The sequence below is a fragment of the Pseudopodoces humilis genome, chromosome 6 (assembly GCF_049639895.1).
Source record: "Pseudopodoces humilis isolate 2021_Gansu_Grassland_sample_001 chromosome 6, ASM4963989v1, whole genome shotgun sequence".
Lineage (NCBI taxonomy): Eukaryota > Metazoa > Chordata > Aves > Passeriformes > Paridae > Pseudopodoces > Pseudopodoces humilis.
In genome coordinates this window covers 5,550,548-5,569,837 of record NC_142205.1, presented here as the reverse complement: position 1 = coordinate 5,569,837, position 19,290 = coordinate 5,550,548, and the positions used below count along the sequence as shown (strand labels likewise).

At 42.5% G+C, this 19,290-nt stretch overlaps 1 long non-coding RNA gene across 2 annotated transcripts; it reads right to left on the bottom strand.

Annotated features, from left to right (window-relative positions):
• Positions 1 to 2,753: 2,753 nt before the first annotated feature.
• LOC148184087 (uncharacterized) lies at positions 2,754 to 15,820 on the bottom strand. 2 transcript variants are annotated; one of them, XR_015772718.1, is made up of 4 exons: positions 15,717 to 15,820; positions 13,997 to 14,065; positions 3,453 to 3,850; positions 2,754 to 3,209 (listed from the first exon to the last, which is right to left on the bottom strand). It is a non-coding gene; the product is annotated as an uncharacterized LOC148184087 (long non-coding RNA). The 2 variants fall into 2 exon arrangements; XR_015772717.1 differs by lacking the exons at positions 13,997 to 14,065; positions 15,717 to 15,820 and adding an exon at positions 5,788 to 5,871.
• Positions 15,821 to 19,290: the final 3,470 nt, after the last annotated feature.

The following is a 19,290-nucleotide window of genomic DNA, read 5'->3' as shown; positions in this document are numbered from 1 at the left end:
AAGCCCAGATCTCTCACTTGCTTTTTGTCTGCAGAATATTCCAACACAAAGATTTCTGCCTTGAGCTGCAGAATGGGGCTCTGAGCTGATGCACAAACTCATTCCCCACTCTCACTCTGCCCCTCCTCACCTGCATTGCTCCCCTGTCTCTGAATACAGAGAGAGACTCAAAATACACATAGGGGATTTCAAACAATTTTAAAACATGGAAAATTTCAAAAATTAGATTAACCACCTCATTTCCAGCCCATTTTCAGTTTCATCTCAGAGGTGCTCTACTCTGAGAATCAGGGAGGGAGTGGGGCGTTACACAGAAAAAAAACTCTTTGCAGTTCAGGTTGAAATTATATATATAAAGTCCTTTAACCCAGCAGAAACCAAGTGAAAACTAAGAAATTAATTTAAAACCCACTTTTCACAACCACCAGGCTGAAAAGTGCAAAGAAATATAATGTTGCCACAGCATAGGTGTTTTAAAGAAGTGCAAAACTTTCATAAAGACACTTCCCCTTAAAAATATAAATTATAATTGAGCTCATGAAAATATAGAAAAATAAATCATGGTCTAAACCCACAGAAATCCATTTTTTTTCCTCTCCAAGAGCCACAAATACACACCCTTCACCCTTGGGATGGGAGGTTGAACTCTCCCTTCACCCCTCCCACCTGGCTGGGAAAGGGCCATTACCTCGTCCCCTCTACGCTTTGCTGCTCCTTTCAGTTTCCCCAACACAAAGCCTCACAAAAACACATGGTTATTTTGGTTAAAACACCTTTCTTACGTGCTGACAGCTCACATGTTTCGTGAGAATTAATTTCCCAGTGAATAATTGCCCTTTTATACAAAGCCTTTACCCCTTAAACCTGTTTTGGTTATGAGTAGCAGAAAAAGAAACCAGGAGAAATTCCCATTATCTACTCTTCAATCCCAAACATGCACTGTGAGTGTGGCCCAGCAGGGATGAGCCCCGGGAGGATGGCAGAGCCATAGGGAAAGGGGTTCCTGCACCTACACACAGGTTTTAGCTGAGCACAGACAGATGTGCATCCTCTGCAGCTGCACCGAGCTGCTCCCTCTGCACAGCCGGCTCATGTGTGCACGTGGGTTGGGAAAGTTTAGAAAACTACGAAGTTTTCCCCCCTTTACTGTCATCTGTTTATCACCACAAACCAAGCAGGGCTGTTTTCACACTAGCAGCACAATTGCTGTGGCTGTGACACACCTGGGGTCGCAGCCTGGGGGCAGGACTTCAGGATTTGTCTGCTTTTCCAGCAGTTCCAGTAGGTCCCAGAAAAGATTCTACCCAAACCTGCCTGCTCTTCTGAGTCAAATGGGTAACACAACTGTATATATCCCCTGGTCTTTTTGTCCTTGTCCTCTGCTTTGGGACAGAGTGGGCTCTGAGCTGTGGAAGCCCCCCATCCATCCACTGTGCTCTGGCTTCCCTCAGCTCAAATTAAGCAGATCAAAGAGACAGTTTTCAGCTCCAGCCCAGCCTGGCTGCATCTGTGTCAGGCTGTGAGCAGGTCACCAGCCCCACTGACCTGGCCCCATGGCAGTAATTCAGATTAAATTGTGGAAATTAGGTGTTAAGGTGCTACAGAGAAGCAGTTCTGGCTCAACCTGAACAAAGTGATGTAAAAAGAAGCCTTGGTGGAACCCCAGACCTGCTGGGGTCCTCTGAAGAGTCTGAAAAATGCCCACAAGGGACAGAAATGTACCAAACACATGATTTAAGACAAGGTAGGTGCTGATCTCTGGATATATCTCATGAGACTGCAGAGATACTTCTCTGTTATTTCTTGTGTACCTGGCATGATGGACATTTCCTGCTGCAGTAGAAGATCCTGGTGGTGTTGGAAGGTGGTCTGCAGTCACATAGGACCTGCCACAGCAGCTCCTCCCTCCATTTGAGCAGACACAGAGTCTCCATCTCCTCCAAAGCACAGGTGAGTGGCTGTGTGGAGATATCTGATCATGGGGCCATCTCCAGGGCCAGCCCTGGGGTAAGGACCTAACAGCTACCCTGAACCTAAACCTCCCACACTCAAATCAAATCAAATCAAATCAAATGCAGAAGGAATTTGCACCTGTGTCTTTCCCTGGCTTGGCTTGTACCTGAGCATTTTGCTCAGAAAAAGGTCAGATTTTGACTTCCCATCCCCAAATAGATTATAGCATTGCATTTTCAGAAAAATGTTCAACAAAGCTTGGAGCTTTTTTTTTGGGGGGGGGCGGGTTCTGCCTCTGAAGCCCTGAAGACCATCAAGGTTCATTTCATATCCCTTTGGGCAGGTCCAGCTGGGCAGATTTCTCTGGCAGAGCTGCCTCTCAAACCCATCACCAGCATTTTAACCACAGTCACCCTCTGGTGTAAACTTTGCTTCTCAGACTTAAGGCCTGGCCATGCCTCTTTTTCTAGTCTTTCCTTTTCTCTCTTCCCTCTTTCCCACCTCTAACTTTCACCTCTTCCTGCACCAGCTGCTTTCCACCTTCATTAACATCACTTTTCTTGCTTCTCAAGTGTGACTGTCACTCCAGATCTCACTTCAGGAGTGAGAAAGCCCCAGGGACAGTGATAAAAGTACCAGTGATGTAACCTGGCTGATCACAATTTATTATGTATGGCCATGATGGAAGAAATGAGCTTCAGGCAGAGAAATAAGGAAGAGCATCAGGACTGAGAGGCACAATAAGAAGAATTGGTTTGAGAATAAAAATTCTGGGTAGCTCATCTGGGATGTGGGACAGATTATGGCTTGTGTTGATTTTTTTCTCTTCATAGAGTCTCGGAGAAATTCTGTGATGTGCCAGCACTCAGCATGAAGGGAGATGCTTGGTTTATTCCTCACAACAGCCTCAGGAAGTGATCAGATCTACATTAGCCTGGCTGAGAAGGGTCATGAATAACTCAGCAGGGAGTTAGTTTACTCTTAGGAGTAGTGAAATGACTGAAGATGTATCCTGAAGAGGGAATTCTTGTGGGTTCACTCATCTTCTTAAAAATAAAACACAATTGAAACAAATTCCAGTTTGGAGAGATACCTATCATTAATGTGACTGTTGAATTTGGCAAGGCTAACAAAAGACTAATCAAGAATTAATTAGTAATTAAGAATTAGGCCTTCTACAGCATGGGACAGTCAAAATGCCCTCATTCCTCCAGCTGCTCTCAGCATCTTCACCAGTGTACAGGAGCCACAGGAGTCTGGAAAGAGAACAGAAAGACATGAAGTTACTTGAAATAGTGCAGGTTAGAAGATACAGGGGGAAAATATCTTCCTTAAAAATCCTTAAGTTATCCTTGCTCTCCATGACCAAATGTTGCAGTAAGGCTACAAAGATGCCTGCTTGCTTACGTTTGCCTAAGAAAATGCTATCAGAAAGTCTATAAAAATTGCTAAGAAAAGAGAAAGAAACAAAGGTTCATTTGTTTTAACCGCACACCCACCAATGAACAAGAAAGCACCACCACAACAGCAGTGGCATGTGTGTCCTCACTTCCTTCACACTTCATCAGAAACCTCATGGGTAACCTTAACCCAGTTAGCTGCCAGAGCAGTAAAATCCTAAGGAAAGGTGATGGAGCTGTGAGATGAGTGCTGGAGAGCGGATAAGGCCACATGGTGAGGGAGGGATGGACACCAGCTCAGGGAGGCTGTCTCAGCATCCTTTCCTTCACCAGCTGGTGCTTCTGGCTGCTCTGAGCAGAGTGGAGAGATGAAAGGCAGCTGCAGGGCAGGCAGGGGCTGGCTCTGCTCGGGCTGGTGACACAACACCTCCACCACAGGCACAGCGCCGGGGTCGGCACCCACGAACGCGTGCGGTTGGATTTCTTCACTTGTAGACCTAAGGAAAAAAAAAAATGACTGAAAAGAGCGGGTAAACAAACCAGAGGGCAGGCAGGGAACAGCTGGCAACACCTTCTCTGTCTGATGTGAGAGGGATTTTTCTGAAAGCAAAGCCACTTCCATAAAATCCCCTCATTTCAAGGGTAATTCTAAGGAAATGAGTCCATCTCCTTCTTTAGGCTGATGCCCTCAGAGAGTGAACTGAGCAGGGAAGAGACATGCATCCCAAGAGTTTTCAAAAAATATCACAGAACTGTAAGTGCTTGAACAGACACCAATGCCAGCAATGCCAGCTGCTGGCCATTCACAGACAGTCCCAAAATGCAGACTTCATTTAAATCTGATGGGATCTGATGCTGTTTTGCATGATACGACTCTACTGTCATGGTGTTAATTTCACATCAGCTTCCCAGTTATCCTTCTCCATGCTGAGCATGACAGCATGGAGCAGGGATGGAGCTCACGTGTGAAGCTGCTGATGCACACTCAAATTTGAACACTACACACAACAGAGGTGAAAAAGGTGCCTTCCCAAGGGGCCCTGAGGTCTCTGCATCATGGACTTGACTGATAAGAGCTACTGGGCCCAGGGACCTCTGTGCATGCACAGATGTTGCTCCTGAAGGCGAGCCCAGGTGCTGCTTGAGAGAAACCTGCAAGAGCTGAGCCCTCAATGCCCTGACCTGGACTTGCATGAAACTGCAGAACCAAAACTACTATGGGCCTCTAAGAAGTGGGCAAAAGAACCAAATCTTGCAAGCTGCTGAGAAGTCTCATGTTTCAGTGGTCACACACCACTTTGCCCAGACTGACTCATTTGTCCAGACAGAAATGCAGTTTCCTGGTGTTGCAGCAACATGGGGAGTGCAAAGCAAGAGAGGGAGCCTTGCTGGGGTGAGGCTGAGCAAGGCAGAGTGACCTGTTATTTTTTTAAGCACAGCAGTTGGTTATGCCCCCAGCATAAGAAGGATGTGGCTCTGCTGAACCAAGTCCAGAGGAGGCCATGAAGATGCTCAGAGGGCTGGAGCATCTCTTCTATGGAGACAGGCTGAGAGAGCTGGGGATGTTCACCTTGGAGAAGGTTCCAGGGAGACCTTCTAGCACCTTCCACCACCTAAAGAAGCTACACATATAGACTGATACAATACAGCTTCAAAAGAGACATTTTAAGGGAACAAGCTTACCTAAATGCGAGAGCTATCACAGCCAATATATTTCTCGCATGTCATGATATTATTGCTAACTGTGGTTCAGTTTGTGGAGCTTGAATTTATAATGCAGATGGTTTGGAAACATCTAGCACTTAGCTTTGGGGTAAACTTCAACTGCTTGTCAAGTCAGTGCTCAGAACACTGCTGGGAACTGTTTCACCCTTAATTCTAAGGAATCCAACTTCACTATAAAGGTGTTTTTAAAATCTCCCCTCTCCCACACAAACAGATTTTCAGTTTTCTCCACAGCTCTCACAGAGAAAAAACCCACAATGTACTTCTTTCACAACCCCCCCACTGAGAATCTAGTTTTATTTCAAACTTTCATATCTCACCTACAGAAACAGCAAGGACCTGAGCTTGTCAATGCAGGAAGAAAAGGTCTGTGACCTGAGGATCTGTGGTTTTGCCAGGTGTTGTTAAGTATCAATTCTGCAATGAAGCCCCTGGTTGCAATGTGTGACAAGTGGAGCCAGCACACTGTGCTCCCACAGGTGTTCAGGACTTGTGGTTTTATCAGTCACCTCTGGAAACTTTGATTTAAGATTTATGCCCACACTGAGTGTTCCATCCTGGAGCAGAAGTGACTGACAGCACATTCTTAGGAGCAAATCTGGACAGGCAGTTTTCTGCAGCCCTCTGAAATCAAAGCAGGATTTTCCTAAATTCAATAGGAATCAATGCCTCAACCTTCAATTTGACAGAAAAAAGAAACAAAACCAACCTGGCTGAAATAGCACTTCATTGCTTTCAACTGTGAATTGAGCTCTGAAAGGGAGATGAAGGACACTTGGTGCTCCTTTTCCCACACTGTCCCACAGATTTATGGCACTGCACTTATTTATAGTCTCTTGTGTACTGAGGGTTTTGTGACACCTGTTTTAGGTTATAATCAAGAACTGTTACAGCTGATCAGCGTTATAAAGATACCATGCTTGGCTGCTCTGTACCTTGCTCTGAAAACAGAAGCAGGATGGGAAACTGGAGAGACACCAGCAGATCTGGCAGGGCTCTGATCTCCTCCCTCAGGCCGTTTCCACCACTGGATGTCCAGAAGAACCAGCAGCTACAAAACCTTATGGTTAAAACAGCTGCAGCTGGAAGAGTTGATCTGGCACTTGTGGTAAGCTGTAAATCACAAGAGAAGCTTGTGGAAAGAGAATACAAATCTCCCAGTTCTCACCCTGGTGCTTTTCTCTTGGTGTTCTGGAAGATTAACACAGCCACTGAGCATGCTGTCAGCTTCTGTGGTGTGGGAAGGCAGTGCTGGCCAGGCGCTCCATGCTGAAAAAAGTCCTTAATTTAATTAAGATATAATAGGTCTCTGACTTGCTCAAACAACTGTTCTACACTGTGATCTGGTTCCACAGATAAATGGCACGTTTGAGATGCAGTGCAAGGTGTTGTAGCTGGGTGATTTGTAGTGATTTTGGTTGAATGCCTCTCCATCTTTAAGGAAACATGCTTGGAGAAGTTATCAGAGGCTAGATGTGATGAGGATGTGGCTCACAAGCCAGCAGTGGGTTAACTTGGCAGGTGTTGCTGCTCCCTGTGTGTCTCGCTGGAACCATAGCCCCAGTTCAGGGCAAGGTGATTCAGTGGTTCTCCCTTTCTTTGGTGGGATCCTTCCACCACAGAAACAATCTTTTGCTCACTTCTCTCTGAAATGTTCTGTTTCAGTTGTGGACTTTTTCAGGCAGACTGTGAAATAGGATTTTGCCACAAATTATTCACATACTGCAGCCAGACATGAAACCAATGTATAAAAAGTCATAAAGGGGAAAACAAACTATAAAATAGTGACAGTTTTGCACATTCATGGCACTCTTCACAGGGCAATGAGTGTCACAGCTGTGTTCAGAGATGAGTATCTGAGCTCCACTGTGTTCATTGAACAAGAAATTCCACTGCTTGCAGGCATTTCCTGTTTTTACTTCTCCCTCAGAAGGGTGGTCTAACTAATAATTACTAATTATTACTAATAATTACTTACTGTAATGTTGGCTGCCCTTTATGGAGAGTTTTAGTGGATCTGTTTGCCTGGGAGGGAGAGCAGCAGACACAGGGACACAAGGATGTCTAAGGAATGGTAACCTTCAGGAGAAAGGAAGGAAAGGGGCAGCAGAAATCTGCTTCAGGGGCACAGCATGGGCAGGAGAAATCTTCCAGAATCCCTTTCTGCACCGTTTGTAGCTGAAACAAGAGGCCTTGGAAGAGCTACTTAATCCAGGTGACCTGGTGAACCAGGGACAGAGCCAAAATTGAAATACAGGACTCTTCCATTCAAGCTCAGTTTTAAACAGCAGCTTTAACCTTGGTTTTGTGCTTTACATGTACAGTTTTACCTTGTCCTGTATGTATAGAGCAGTTCCTTCACAGAGCCAAGCAGCACACAAGTTTTCCAGACAAGGAACAGATCTAATTTAGTGCTGCTGAGCCTTCAAAGAGGAATGCTGGTACCTGCCCTGGACACCCTCATCTCCAGGAAGATCTGAATGATTTTCTGCTGAGATGTGATGAAGATCCGTGGCTCCATTTGTTTCTCAAATCAGAATTGCAATGCTTTGGTGGCTTTACTGGGAGAAACAGATGAGCAGAATTAGGTTTCATTACTGAAATTTGCCTTTAAAAAGTAAAAAAAAAAAGTGTATTTAAGTAAAGAGTAAATAACATCAATCTCTGTGTTTAGTACTTTAAATGTAAAGAACTACTGGCACCAATGTGAAAGGCCAAGGAACAAGGAACAAGGAGATCAGGAAACACATGAACAATAACCATTATTTATGACCTTAGAAAATTTGTTATTGTTTACCTAAATTGAAGCTACGAGTCACTTCTGCTAGATGAGAATCTGCTATGCCTCATTTGCAGCATTTACATCATAGATGCATCATTTTTATTGGAAAGGTGACAAGAACACTTTCATTTGGGATCTTATCTTTCATGTTTGACAACAAGAACCTTAGTTTAGAGCACAATTTCTGCAACCACTTTCCAGTGGGTGGCTGACCCACTATGTACACATTTGGGAATGATCACTGAACAAACCAAAACCATTTCCTTCAGTGTTTTCAGAGATGTCAATCTCCTCCTCCTGACTTCCAAAAGTGTAACTCTTTTTTCAAAAGCGAGTCAACTGGCATTTATTCCCCTTCAATTAGCATGTTCATGGTGTACAAGTGGAGCACCACATCATGGCCTTTCCATCTGCTGGGAAGTTTTGTAAGTTTTTTTAGGCTGACTTTCTAAGAAAATGAGGTCTATGTGACCATAAGGAGCAAGGTTGCCCTAGTCATAAATGACACTGGCCAAATTTGCACAGTCCTCTGTGACAGTGGCAGAGATCCAGAGGAAAGATCAGATCTGAGAAAAGAGAGCCACTGAAGAAAGCAGAGGCATTATCAATCTCAAAGATTAGAAGAATTTAGGAAAGGGGACTGAAACAAGAACTCCATGCACACTTTGAACTTAAAACTGAATCCTCATGGACCTTGGGTTGAGGTTCCTGGGGCTTCTGACCAATGAATTGTTACTGGCACCTACATGTCCCTGCTCAGCTTTGTTTAATTAAGGTTATCTGTTAGCAGATGGACTAAGCTACTTGACAGGTCAGGTTCTGACTGCCCAGATTTATAATTTAGCAGTAGCAGGAAAAATCTAGAGTCAAGATTGCAATCAACCACAAAATACAAATTCAAAAAGAAACCAGAAAGAAAAAAAAACCAGACTACATTATTTTTCAGGGCTTTTCAACCTTCCTCTTATACCCACAAAACTAAAACTAAGAGAAATCTGTCAGAATTCAAGGTTTTGAGGGCCCTGGTCTTGTCTCTATCCCACAGCACAACAGCCCACAAGAGAAAGCTTCAGTTGGGCAGGTTTCCTGAGCACAGCAGCTCAGCACAGGTGGCTCTTCAAACACACCCTGGGGAAAGCACAGTCAGAGTGGTGCAAACTAACAGGCTTTCAGCTCCCACATTAAGGCTTACAGAAGCTTTCCTGCAACCTGAAAACAACGAGAGAGACACTGAACAGCCCCTTATGAAATTGCTTTTAAATGGTCATTTTGCAGAACTACACTGTATTTACTCAGTCCAACACTTTCAGAACGATGTCACACAGGTTCAGGGCCTCTGCACAAGCCCTGCTCTGAACACTGCAGGCAGACTATGCAATTCCCCTCTGTCTCCTGCCTTTCCCTGCCTACCCCAGGCCCTGTAGAAGCTGATGTGTCCAGTGTCTGTGGCTTACTGAAGGGCTTGGTCATGAGTCCGGGGAGCAGAGCAAGAGCTTGAACACATTATGGAATTATAAAATTGTTGAATAGTTTGGATTGGAAGGGGCATTTATAGATCTTCTAGTCCAGCCCCTTGCCCTAGATCAGGTTGCTCAAAGCCCAAATCCAACCTGGCCTCAAGCACTTCCAGGGATGGGGCATCCATGGTTTCTTTGGGCAGCCTGTGCCAGGGCTTCATCATCCTCACAGGGAACTTATTGGGAATTTATTCCCAATATCCAATCTAAACTCGCCTTCTTGTTTGAAGCCATTGCCCCTTGTCCTGTCACTGCATGCCCTTGTCCAAAGTCCCTCTCAGCTCTCCTGTAGCCCCTTTAGGCACTGGGAGATCTCCTGGAGCTTTCTCCTCTCCAGGCTGAACACACCCAGCTCTCTCAGCCTGACTCCATAGCAGAAGTGCTCCAGCCCTCTGAGCATCTCTGTGGCCTTCTCTGGACTTTCTCCAGCAGCTCCATTTATGATTTTTACACTAGTATTTATGAAGGGAGCTGGTAAGGTGTCCAGTTGCAGTGTAACTGCATGGCTGGCTTAAACATTAACAAAGAGTATTTCCGATGTCTGAAGTGATGCAAGATAATTCCAGCAAACTGTTGTCAAGTGCTGATGAGAATAAACCATTCTGAAAAATTAAACAGTATTATAGATACTCAACCCAAAGCAAGCACCAATAGATACCAGTCTAGTCAGTCCAGGCTTAATTAAAATAAGATCAGTTTAAACATTATGTGAGACAGCATCACCCCAGGAGTGCAGCCCCAACGAGGAATGCCAAACTGGGTATCAAAATGTTGCTGATTGGCATGGAGTGCCATTAGTTTCCAATATAGGAATTAATTTTCCAATAAAAACTTTATTTTTATGACATACAATGGACCTGGGGGCTCATCTTTTAGAGATTTTGTATGCTCTGGTGTAAGTTCAGTATTCTGCTGTTACTGATTCACGCAATTTAACCTCTTCAGGCAGAGGAGTGAAGGATGGAGACAATAGCTCGAGTTGATTCACACAAGAAAATCAAATTACTAAGTTCTGACCATTAGATAAAAGCCCTTCTTGCACCCAAAATACATGAATTGCCAGTGTTTGTAGCAGAAAAGGCATTTACAGAGGAGAATTGCAGTTTGCTCAAGTGTACTGAACTGTATAAACAACTACCTAGAGAAAGACATTATCTATTAAAAAACCTCCCAGCCAGTTAAAAAAAGCCAATTGCACCTAGGCACAAGTCTATGAAATGTTACTATCATGGGCAGTGTTCACTCTATTTCAATTTGCATAACTTCTCACCTGAAAACATGTATTTGTTTCAAAGACAGACTTATTTTCATGAATTAAGGACAGTACTTTATGTATATTTTGCTTGAATTAGCAGTGAACTGCACAGCCTTCTTGGCAGACATAACCTAAACAATTGCACACGACAAAAAGGCCTTTAAAACTTAATAATGTAAAAGTTAAAATGAGGTTTAGTTCACCTTTTTCTTGCTGACTACTGCAGTGAAAAGATTGGATTATAGAGAGTAGAAGTCTGGTTGGCCAAGTAACATCTATTGTGCCTCCTGGCGCCACCCTGAACCCTGCTGTGTCCTTATCCTCAATATTTTACAGCAGCTGATGAATTGCACAGAAACATATTCTAGGGACAGCTTCAAATATTACTCTTTGTTACTACAAGGTCCATTTCCATTCCTTGATGTTGTAAAAGGGCTGACAGGACTTAAGATTCTTTCTTCTTTGTAAATTCATCACATCTTAGTTCTCTTTTCATATTACTGACTTTTCTCTTGCTTGTTAATTTCCCACCCCTTAAGGATGTAGTCCATCTGTATGGGTTCAATCTTTGTCAATAAAAAATCATGCTGAGTCAGCAGTGATGAACACAGAGCTACAATAACCTCTTACCTCAGTCTGACACTTGTAGAGCTGTTAAACCTGATAATTCATTTGCCCCAAGAGAGAAACGGCCTCAAAAATAGAGACACAGAATTCAAAACATTTGTCTCTGTTTTGGGACCTCAAAGATTTCACTCTTCTCAGGCTTTCTGCATGGTCATAGGATGATGATTAACATATTTGACATGAAACAGGCAGGGTTCCCAAGCAGTAACTTGGCTGGGGAAGGCAGAGCAACACCTTGAGTGTGACAACATCCCCTGCTGTTCCATTAGCAAATAGCAAATCAGCTCCAGCTTTGCCATCACCACACAGCCAAGCACAGCACAGCCTCACCTGCTTCCCTGAGCCCCAACAAGGCCAGAACACCCTGAGCCACAAACGGGGACAGCAGCTGCTGCTGAGGTTGGTTGGAAGCACAGCAACTTCAGAAGTGCTGGCTAACCACTTTTAAAAACCCTGATCTGGTATCATTTCAGCTTCAAACCACATGAAAAAAATGTACAAACATGCAGGGCATTTTTCTTTTTTATTTCTGTGCAGTTACCAGATTTTTAGGCGAATATATGTTTGTATATCTATATCTATATAAATATATATATATATATATATATATGTAATGCTAGCAGTCTATTTATACATGGTATTCTGACAAACTGCATGGAATCAAGCTCAGGAATAAAATCACTTAAATCCCAACCAGGCAGCAAGCTGTAAATAACCTTCAGTTTGGTCTGGGACACTGCAGGCTCCTTCCCGCGGCCACCACACACATCCACAATCGCTAAATGACACGTCCCTGCTCACTCCCAGAGAGGGCACACAAACAAATCTGGCCTTTGTCCTTCTAACTCTACCTCAAGGCCATTTGTCACACACAAAAATGACAGAGCATGGGGAGATCGCTGCTCTCGCTGCCTGTGTGCAACCAGTTCTAGAAATATTAAGCCAAACTTGAGGTTTTTAGCTTTCAGATTTACATGCCATCTTTCCTGGCAACTAAGAAAAGCTTCTTTAAGAGGCTACCTGACAGTTTGTAACCATGCCAGCATAAACTTTTGAGAGAATCAATCAAAAGCTATGGGTCTGCAGAACTGCCAGACTGACATTGTCATTTATGCCACCACTTAATGGTGCTGGTGATGTAAATTTGGAGTGGATCAAATTTCTGACATTAAGAAAAGGTTCACTGCAGAGCAGACCAACTACTGATTGTCACAAAGGTGCAGCTCTTTAATAAAAGGATATTGATAAAAATGTTTAAGAAATATAAGACAAGATTTTAATTTTTGGTTTTTTTTAATAAAAGATACAAAAGCATTTGTAACACATGATGAAGTCAACCAATAATTTTCAGCATTGTTTTCCCTTTATTTTTAATCTAAACAATCTGTTTGTCAACAGTCAAACATCAGAGGGGAAACCAGATTTCTGGGCTGGAGACATGAATCCAGCCCACATCTCCTATTTACCAGGACCCAACAGCAATATCTTCTCATGTGATTATTAGTAAGTCTTGTGGTCTGTCCTTGCCACAGGTTCCTCAGCTGTATTTTGGAACTTTTGGCACCTGGCAGTGCCACAGACATGCTGTGGCACTTGTGAAGTCCACTGGCACACAATAGCTACAGGAAATATTAACAGCAGTTTAAGTATCTAAAAGGATGCACAAGTGAAGCAGCAAACATAAGGAGTTTCTGGAAAACAAATTATGAATCTCATCCTACTGAAATGCTAAGAAGAGCTTGGCAAGGGATTTTACCACAAGATATTTAGCCTCAGACACTCATAAGATCCCATTAAAAGACTTGCAAAGATCCCTCAGAGATTTAATTCCACATTCATGGGAAGTGAATTACAATTCCCTCTGGCTTCTGGGGTGAGAAATCCCACTGAACAGACTGGTACCTCTGCAGTTCTGGCCCTGTTTTCTGTTTCACAGCACCCCATCTGCCTCACCTGTACCCTCTGCTTTCCCCCATCATCCTCCCCAAACACTACAGAAATACTTCTTTTCAGGGAGAACTGGGCTGCAAAAAGTACCTGTCAAAGCTGATTAGACAGAATGGGAATTGAGTGTTCAGGCACCATCCAGGCATAAAGGGAAAATCCAGCAATAAAACTGGCAACATCTTCCTGTTCTGTCATACTTCACTTGTGTGCCCAGAAAGTAAATGTGAAATACAGCCCAGACTTCCTTGAATGTACTGCCTAAAAGCTGTTCTTGAAATAGCAGATATTTGTGCCAAGAGAAGCAAAATAATATTGTTGTTGGATTGTTAAGGCCAAAGAAAGCAGACCCTGGAGACTACTGCTACCCAGAGTGACACAATTCTTTTCACTGCCAGCTCTCAGCAGCCCTTCAGTATTTTCTTGTGATTAGTTTAGCTCTTATGATGATTCAAGAACTTGAAGTCTAGGACAGAGAATTGCTGCCAAAAATATTTTATCTATCAAAATGCCTGCAAAATGCTAAAAAAAAGCAAAATACATGCACACAAAAGTCAATCTGCATTCCTTTTTGGGTGTGTAACACCATTTATAGTAGTCATCTGACATACTTGGGCACTTTAATAAAGGGCTGCTTTACAATAAGATTTAAATTCCAAATATGCTCCAGAGGCTATGGAGCTCTAACAGAGAAGAAAGAGGTGAGAAAGAAGAAGGCTGAAAATTTTGTTTATGCCTCTGCACAGAGACAGGGAATAAGACTTGGTCAACAGCTTTAAATATACATTCTCACCTGTAGGTACTTTTGTATTTAGGCTTTTAAGTTTGACATCTGGTTTTCACTTCTGTGAATCTCTGAATCCTGCAAAGGTAGCACAGGAGGAATAAGTTACTGCAAAGGGATGAGTTAAAACTTAATTCTTGTGAATGTAACGCCTGGACCTCTCAGTATTACCCTAAACAGCAGAAATGGCATAAACAGCACCACTTAAAATGACTGTTTTCAGTTAGGGTGTGAACAATCTTTGTTTGAATTCACTGATTTATGAGAAAACAGGTGTTTCAAACCAAGTGCTTGATTCCTTTGAGCAAACACAGTGTATTTGCTGCATCCCTCTGAGTCAATGTTCACCTTGAGTCACGCTTGGAGTTCTGCCTCATAATTTTACTTCTCACAATACCATTTTAAAAGCTTGAGACAGAGGTTTGTAAGGTAATAGTTTGATTCAAAATGAATGTTTTAGTGAGTCTGTCTCAGTCTTACAAGTTCTCACATAAGACAAGCTGTGGATCACTGAAAATTTATTAATTACCAAAAACCGCTCCAGCTTTACAAAGATTGGTGCATGAAGAGTTTCTCAAACACGTCCCCTTTTGCTCTCATAGAAATGACTTCTCATTCTTATCTCCAATGTGACTTAAAAAAGGTATGAATGAATAGAAACTGTCATTAAAGCAGAATAAATCGTAACAATAAATGCATGCTTGAAACCCAGCATACTATTTATTGATGTAAATTTCTGGCTTGTGAATTCTGAGAGAAGACACAGCACCTAATACATCAGATGAAGTGAAATTAAAAACAGACTGAGATAATAGTGATTAACAGCGAATATAGGGAACAACTTCATTGTTTCAATGCTCAGACATAGAAATGATGGACATTGAGAAGGTAATGAAGGAACTTCAGGCTCTCTTAACAAAAAACCTGAAGTCCTTGAAATAAATTAAAAAATAATAAAAGTAAGTGAGGTGGATTTTGAAACCCTGAAACCAAACAAGTTGCCTAATAACAATGAATCACTCTTACTGTGTGAATTGAAAGATAATGGTTTGCTTACTGTTTCTCTATTCTCCAGCATGATCTTAGACTCACACTCAGTTTTTTTAAAAGCTTTTTTTTCCTTGTTGTCACAGCAATTCCATAAAGCCATTAAAACTCTGATGTGAGAAGGCTTAAGGACATTTTAGCATTATTATACCTACGTATTTTATCACTTGAGAGAAGTTTGAGAATGTCTTTCCAACTTTAAACCTTTCCTGTCCATTTTCTTACTTTTGCTGCATTAATTGTAGAGGAATCTTTGTAGAATTCCATGTAGGAAAGGCAAGGAAAAAAGTGTTCCCTGGGGGCAATTTAAACGTGGTAGGAAAAATAGTAACATTAATTAAAATATCAGAAACCAGGTAATTTTAAGAAGTTCACCCCAGGATTTTCGTGATTAAAAAGGAAATGCTCCCAGCTTTAGCCTATTATTAACTTTTCTTTCTCAATTCTTCAGGGTAAAGGAGAGAAGGCAGAATAATGGAGAAAGAAGATGTCTAGGCTAGACAAACCCCTTAAGGCAAAGGCATCAACTTTCAAGTTCAAGGTACTAAACCCACAAAATGACATGGCCAAATTGCACCTTCAAACACCAACAGCAAACACGGCATTTTAATGAGGAGTAGGTGGATAGACATGAATCAGGTACAACAACTGCAGTTCCTCAAGAGCAAATACTGACTCACACCTTTTCTCAGCTTTTGAGCCCTTCCACACGGCTGCTCCAAGGCACATCCTCACAAGCCATGGGGTTACACACCTCACCAGGACCACTGCCAGCCCCACTCTTGCTGTGCCTGCTCAAGCCTGTCCCAGCAGCACAGGTTAATTTACATCACGTGCACCTCATTAATTCACATTAATTTGTTTCACTCTGCAGGCAGCAGAGGCAGGCGCCTGCACGCCGTCATTGTCTCAGCCAACTGGTTGCAGCTCTGCATGATGTTAAAACTCTAGTAATTGTAATCAGGCTGTCATATTCCTGCTCCAGAAAGGGAGGAAAGATGAACAAAAACTTGGATGCTGAGATTATCAGGTGTCTCACAGTGCAGGCAAAGAGCAGCACTGAAACCCAGCCCCTTCTGGCTGTGGGGCAGCAGGAGGCATGGCCAGTGCACAGGAGGGGTCAGCAAACATAGAAATACACTCAGATATCCACAGAAATTCAACCTAGAAAGGGCAGGAGAAGGTAACAGACTTTCAATCCCCTACCAAATACACTGGGCTGTGGTGTTACAGCACTGTATTCCAAATGAGGAAGGGAGGCTCAACCAGTGAGATTTTAATTTCTGCAGTTAGGTGAAAGACTTTTCTCCAAGGAAACAATATTGTAGTAGCATTAAATTTTAATTTTCTCAGTGAGTTTACTCACTGAATATATTTTGAGTAATTCTTGTTTTATTTTCAAAGCTCATGGGAATGTAAAAAAATGAAACCCCAAACTAGTTTCTGCTTGGAAATAAATGCTGTTAATGCTGCCACTGCATGTTTCCAAAAACTAGTTTCATCACTCAAACTCTTAAGAATTTTCCCCCACAGAACACCATAACAAGAGTTAACTTACAAGCTTTCATATGCATCTTTGAACACTACATTAGCATTAATTGGGCTATGACACATGACTAAGCCTGTCCTCTGCTTCCTCCTTCCTATCACCCCCATGAGAACTGGGCCAGACTGTCAGTGCTGCAGCAGACTGAAATCAGCTATTCTGCTTTTATCAGAAAAAAATCCCAAAACCCTGCACTTTTTAAAAGTGCAGATAATTTTTACTGCAACAAATAGCTTGGGATTTCAGAAAATAGGTATTTGATTTTTTGTTTCAGTTTCTGTGAGCATGGTTTGATCCAGCTGTGCTTGACTTCTTGAAAGACACCATCAAAGCTTGACTAGGGTGCAACAGAAAGCTGATTCATGCTGGTTTATTCCTTCCAAAGAAGAATCCTTTTCCCTTTCCACACTGGCATGTTTTAGTCCTCCTCATGCCTTAAGAACCCAGTTAGAAATACACCTCCCAGTCCTCACTTGGCAGACTCTCTGGGGCAGGTTGAGACAAGGTGCTTGTCCTTCTGCCCAGCTCTTTTCTGACATACAAATGCTCCCATATAAGAGAACAGTTTGTACAATGTTATTTCCCATTCTACCCCTTCTCAGTGCTGTTGAAGATGGGCTTGTGGAATACTGGGTGAGAAATACGATCAGTAAATTGGGACCCAAACTCTTTCTCCTTTCCAGTAAGTGAATAAGATGTGGTGAAGAAGGGAGGGAGAGGGAAAAATTATTAATTTATAACATCTGAGACCTACTTACTGAGTCTTGAAAAAGGATGCATGACTTTAACTACAGATTGACTCCATTCCTACAGGTACCAAGGGGTTTTAGCTCGTAGTACTTTAAAAGTACTTAAAGTACTTTAGCTTTAGTACTGACTTAAAAGAAACTCCTTAAACTAAAACAAATGAAACCCCAAAGGGAGCACATGTGTTGTTGTGTGACAAAATGATAAAGAACTGTGCCATTGAGTCTTTCCAAAGCTGAAAGTTAGTACTGATATTGCATTAAAGGAAAGGATACCTCTGTTCTCACAGATTCTCAGACCAGAAAGTACCCATAATATGCAGTTCCACACCTCTGTTTGGCACAGGTGTGAACTGACAAGCACAACCAACAATCCTTGCTGTGTCTGGCTCATGACAAAACCTGTACCAGCTCTGCACTAAAAATAAGAGTGTGAGCTACCTCTAAAACACTGAGGATTTAAAAACCACAACCCTCAGACTCTTAAAATCCCTTGACATTTCCAGGAGGCTGAAATGCTTCTGAAGTTGTTAATGTACCGAAGCAGATTTTGGAGTGCAGAAACATGACAATTCCATTTAGGAAATATATGTGAAAATCAGAATTTAAACCTAAACACAGAAGGACCATATTGCAACTTTCCCCAAGTAAATTCCTTTGAAGAGCTCACATACATTCCTGCAGAAAGCTGACTGCTTAAAATAGCTGTCAGCTTTCTAAAGGGAGTGATTAATTCCACTGGAGCTATTTCTGCTTCCAAGAGTACTATTAAATTTAACTGACAATGGGGAAAGCTGCTGCTGATGGATGTCTCACATATTTTGAATAAAGCCCACATTTATGCCTTGCTAAGTGTGTGGTTTTTTTAGTTTTTAAACTTGATTTTCATTGTACAACCTATCAGTCAATGCTTATGAACCACTGACCAAAGCCATTCAATGACTGCTAGTAATTACTTAGTAACTGCCTTGTAATTGCCTCAGAGCTAGTAGCACCTATCCAGTAATTCCCAGTAACTACTAGAGCTAGTAAGTCCATAGTAACTGCTCAGTAACTACAAGAGCCTCTCAGTAACTACTAGGAAGAGTCTAACAACATTGCAATAACTGTGTGGTCATTGCTGGTAACATCTTGGTGCCTAACAACTGCTGCTAACGACTGTGTAGCTGTCTAATATCTCCTAACAATTATTGAATTACTAATTACTGTCTTCTAACTACCTAGTAAATAATAGTTACTGCCTAATGCCTGCATAACAGCTCCTAGTAGCTATTTAATACCTGCCTAATAATCACTTGTAACTGCCTAGCTCATACTAGGTCTAACACCAGCCCTTTCCTTCATGGCCCCATTGCCCCATCCTTCCTCAGGGCCAAATTCCCCTCAGACCACATTGTTTCCACCCCAAGGAGAATGAGCAGAGTAATTTCCCCCCAGTTTTCCCTGCTGTTGCCCCAAAAAGGGGCTTCATCCAGATCAGGGCCTCCCCTCAGGCTGTGAGGGGTCACATTGGATGGTTAAAGATGAATTGCAGTGGCAGGATGAGGAAGGAGCTCCTGCTTGGCACAGGGATTTTTTCCTCCTGCTTTTTCCCTTTTTTCTCTCTAGTTCATGACTTGTCTGAGCTCTGCTCACAACAGTTCAAAGCTGCTGCCATTAAATTCGATAAAATCGTACTCTGGATAATTTTTAGAGGGCAGCAGAGGGTGCTGTTAGTTCTCCTGTTGGGAGGATGGGGCCAGTCACCCCTCCAGCCCAGAATCCAGACAGACCCAAAGCACAGAATAACCTCCTGCTGAGGGGTCAGCCTTGCTCCATGCTCCAGAATTGGTGCTCTTCTCCAGCTGGCTCTGAAATTCAATGTTTTTTTCAAGGGGCTCAAAGTAGGTTCACTGCTCTAAATACAGATTGAAAAAGAGGTAATCTCTAATATCCAGCATCTACTTTGAAAAGATAGATTATTT